This window comes from Nyctereutes procyonoides, unplaced genomic scaffold (assembly GCF_905146905.1).
Source record: "Nyctereutes procyonoides isolate TBG_1078 unplaced genomic scaffold, NYPRO_anot_genome, whole genome shotgun sequence".
Classification (NCBI taxonomy): Eukaryota; Metazoa; Chordata; class Mammalia; order Carnivora; family Canidae; genus Nyctereutes; species Nyctereutes procyonoides.
In genome coordinates, this window is record NW_026575147.1 from 19,209,416 (window position 1) to 19,214,089 (window position 4,674).

The 4,674-nt window shown below is 47.4% G+C and overlaps 1 non-coding gene across 1 annotated transcript; it reads left to right on the top strand.

Moving 5' to 3' along the window:
- The first annotated feature begins 1,234 nt into the window (after positions 1 to 1,234).
- TRNAE-UUC (transfer RNA glutamic acid (anticodon UUC)) lies at positions 1,235 to 1,306 on the top strand. Its single transcript has one exon. It is a non-coding gene; the product is annotated as a tRNA-Glu (tRNA).
- Positions 1,307 to 4,674: the final 3,368 nt, after the last annotated feature.

Below are 4,674 nucleotides of genomic sequence, written 5' to 3' on the forward strand. Positions count from 1 at the left end.
CGCCGCGTTTAGAGAAGGAAAATCGCCTGCAGTTGTTCCTTCCCCTCGGCTCTATTTCCACCTCCCCCTTGCCGTTTCTCCCAGAGCGTTTCGGGAGCCTAATATTGGACGGGACCTCAGCGGAGGCGGCCCCTCTCCTCCCGGGCCCTCCGGCCTGGGCGTCTGGGCGGCTCCGGCCGGCCGGGACGTTACCGCCCGCGGGGGAGGACGCGGGGCCGCGAGGGCGGCAGGGGCCGGGGTGGGGCCCGCGCGGGCCGCGAGGGCGGTGAGGTGCGTCCGCGCGCCCCGCGCACTTGCGCGTCGCCGGCTGCGACACCTTGAATCGACGCCGCCCGGAGCGGGGCCGCCGGCCGCACGCAGGGGTGCGGGGCTCGACCCGGCGGGGGCGGCGGCGCTGAGGGGGCCCGGCCCTGTCCTGTCCCGGCGCTGAGGCGGGCCCGGGAGAGGCTCGTGCGACGCGCAGCGCCCAGGACTCGGCTCCGCGGCGGCCCAGCCGGCGGTCCCCAGGTTAAAGGTCGCAAACCCTGCAGTCTTGGCGGAGCGGCGGTCGCGAGTGGAGTCCTTCTCTCCGCCCGTGTCGGGACAGCCGTTTGCCAGAGGCCGACCGCAGGAAGACCGCGTGGCTCCGGGACCGGGGCTGACGAGAGAAGCCGCGCGGTTTTCCGACACAGCGGGTGTGTGGCGGGGAGGAAGGCCGGCGTCAGAGAGCACGCGGTGTGGCCCGAGCGTGCGGAGCATCCGCGGAGGTGGGTGGACAGTGCGGGGCCGCAGGTTGTGGCGGAGACCCGGGGTGCAGCTCCGGCCGCCCAGCCTTCCTTGAGGCGGTCTCGGTCCGCGGGCCTCGGTGGCCGCGTCCCTCGGGGTCCTCCGGGCGATGCGGGGCCCCGGGGTCTCACGCCGGCGCCTCCCTCCCGCGCCCTCGCGGCTCCTCGTGTCCGCAAAGGCGCGTCTCCGGGGCAGCCCCGAGGTGCGGCCGGACGTGTGGACCCGGCGGGGCTCCGGACGCGGCTGCGGTCCCGCCGCGCGCTGGATCTTTCCTGGGGGATTTTTTCCTTTTGTTTTGTTTTGTTTCTTTTAATTTTTTAATTTTTATAAAAGGAGGGAATGGCTTTTTAGAGCACATAGTTTCAAAGGGCTGGCGGCGCCGGAAAGGCAGGGCCAGGGGGATCTTCCAGGGATCAGCCACCGGCTAGCTTTTGTCAGAAAGTATTTAAATAGGTACCTGTTTGTAAGCTCCCTGGTGGTCTAGTGGCTAGGATTCGGCGCTTTCACCGCCGCGGCCCGGGTTCGATTCCCGGTCAGGGAATAAGGTCGCTGTGGTCAGCGTATTTTGCTGTGGTTTGTTTTCCCCAAGACTGAAGGGACACTGGAGTTAACTATTTCTTAAGGATACATTCCAAAAGTAGAACTGCTAAGTTGAAATGGAGTGTGAATTTCAAATTCTCCCACATTTTAAATCTAACACTAGAAATTATCATTCTTTTAAATATAATCTCAAACTTTATTTACCACCAGCCAACCTCTTCATAGTCAATTTTCCATAGACATTAAGTCTACAAGAGACAAACTGGAAGAATTGCCTGGTACCTCAGCGATCTTGAACTGAAGACTCTGTGTTCTGTTCTGGGGTTTACCTTTTTCTTCCAGGTCAGATTAGTTGCACTAAAAATATACGCCTGGCCTTTTTGCTTGCAGGGGTCTTGGCAATTCTAAATTTTGTGGATATGGAGCAGTTGCTTGAAAATTTTCATGGGCATACTTCACCTTTAGGAACTTCAGGAAGGTGGTGCACAGGAGGATCCCTAAATCCATCTTTCGAAGTGTTGGCAGAAATAAATGGAAACCAGGAATGAAGGTGACAGCTTCTGAAGACCTAACAGTGGTTGGAAGCAGAGCAAATTCTTAAAAACCAGAGAGAAATTGTTTCAGTAATTTAATTTTCATTTTGATGGGCCCTTTATCTATCTATCTATCTATCTATCTATCTATCTATCTATCTATCTATCTATCTATCTATCTATCAATCATCTATCTTATTTAAGATAAGGGTTAGGGGCAGCTGGGTGACTTAATTGGTTGAGTCCCACTCTTGATTTCTACTCAAATCATGATATCAGGGTGATGGGATCCAGCCCTGCTTAGAGCTCCAGGCTGAGCCTGGAGCCTGCTTAAGATTCTCTCTCCAACTCCCTCTGCCCCTCCACTTCCAACTCCCTGCTTGAGCTTTCCCTCTAAAAAGAAGAAGGAAGAGGAGGAGGAGGAAGAAAAGGAGGAAGAAGAAAGAGGGAGAGGGGCTGAGGGGAAGGAAGAGGAGGAGAGATATTTTATTATTTTTTTAAGTTTATTTTTAATTTAAATTCAATTAGCCAACCTATAGTACATAATTAGTTTCAGATGTAGTGTTCAATAAGTTCATCAATTGCTTGTAACAACCAGTGCTCATCACATCTCCTCTTTAATGCCCATCTCCCAGTTACCCCACCCCCACTCACCTCCCTCTAGCACACCTGTTTGTGTCCTATAGTTAAGAGTCTCATGGTTAGTCTCCCTCTCTGATTACTTCGCAGTTTTCCCTCCCTTACCCTATGATCCTGTGTGCTGTTTCTTATATTTACATGAGTGAAACCATCTTTCTCTGACTGACTTATTTCATTTAGCATAATACCCTGCAGTTCCATCCATGTTGATGAAAATGTTAAGTATTCATTATTTCTGCTTTTTTTTTTTAATAGTAATTTTGACACACAATATGAGGCTCAAATTGAGGACCCTGAGATCAGGAGTTGCTTACTCTTCTGGCTAAGCCAACCAGGGGCCTACACTTTATTTTGATAATATTAGTGGAGGAAATTTGCTTTATTGGATCTGTAGTTATATTTTTATTTTTCTAAAGGAGATTTAGTGGTAATAAAAGGTTAACATAATAAATTATAATAAAAATAATAAGATTTAGTAATAAAGTTTCATATCTTATTCACATTGATATAGTTGGCTTATGTTGTCATGTGTTGCACACTGTATAACACTACCTGATGAATTATGTTAAACTATGTAATCATACATACATTATGCAGCTATTTATAATTTTAAAAAATGAAGTATAATGGGAAGATGTTGTAATCTCTTAGTGTAGTCCTGACGTTAACTGAATTTATGCCATGTTCTCACATGCTTAAGAGGACTACACAATAATAGTAAAATGGCCTACCTTGGCCAGCTGTTGTCCATTTCCTGGCCCAGCATGATATACAGGAGTGACCATGCAGGGGGGAAGATGGCCATTTGAAGGACTTACCTAATCTCTCTCTCTTTTTAAAATATATCTCTCTTATTGTTCCTTGGAATAACATCAGAAAAGCAAAGGGAAATATTCATGTAGAAAGAGGAAATTCTTTGCTTTCGCTCTTTCCCAAAATACCTAATGGAGGAGCAAACACTCTTCTCATTCTTCACATACCTGGACAGATATTGAGGTTCCTTTTCTAATGGTTGAGGCCACAGTATAATAAAACATACAAAGGGGTGTAGCTAATACTACCCCTTTTCTACCTGAGAATCAAAACTGTCAGCCTGGCTGGTGACAAGGGGAGCTTCCAACCCTGCAACTATCTGCATTTTTTTTTAAAGGATTTTATTTATTTTTTCATGAGAGGTGCAGAGAGAGAAAGGGGCAGAGACATAGGCAGATGGAGAAGCAGGCTCCCCGTGGGGACTGGATCCCAGCACTCCAGGATCGGGGACCACAAGATAATGACCTGAGCGGAAGGCAGAGGCTCAACCACTGAACCACCCAGGCATCCCTGTTTGTTTGTTTTTTTTTTTCTGGCACTCTCCTCTTGGGGAAGTTTGGTTAAGATTGTTTTGTGCTTAGACTGAAGGAAAATTCTCAAAGACCTTGAATTGACCAATTTATTAGGATTTCCTCTACTGTGGCACAAGACCTACCAATAACAAATTATGATTATATACATGTTGCCACTTTGTGTATATTTCTCCTTCAGGAACCCTTATAGCCACTTGGGAACCTAGGTTATTGGCAGAATGAGATTTGGGAATTCTTTGGTTCTCTGGCTGAACACCACCAATTTAGTGCTCTTATTCCACCATTTTTGAAAATTGTACTCACCATATTTTAAATACTGTTTGGAGAGTCAGTTTGGAGGCAGTGGAGACTATTACTTTGATGTTATTTCTGTACTTTTCAAATTTTAACCGTAATGTGGATTTCTAATCAAAAAGTATGGAGGCCAGAAGACAGTGGAAGAACAATTTTTACTGTAAAACAAACAGGTCAGATTTTGGCAGGACGTGTGAGTTTAGCATGCAGTGGTTGCTTCTGTATCAGAAATACAGAGTTCTTTGTGAGAAAAAACAGGTTTGTTTTGTTTTCTTTTTTCTTTTTGGCTGCCAGAGGGATTGAGCATTGCCAGAAGGATTTATCTACATAGTCCCAAGAAACTTTACTTGGCAAGCAAGCTACTGAAAATTGGTGGGGTTTATCAGTCATTCTTGCTGCCAGAAATCCATTACCACAGCAGTCAGAGCTGTTGAAATTAAAATTTTTGACTTGCCACTCAGTAGGACATTATTTATACAGTCAGACTTTGGACATCAGAGGGTTTACACACTCATGCTAAATTCTGAGCCATCCATTGGTTGTAAATGTCAGGGGAG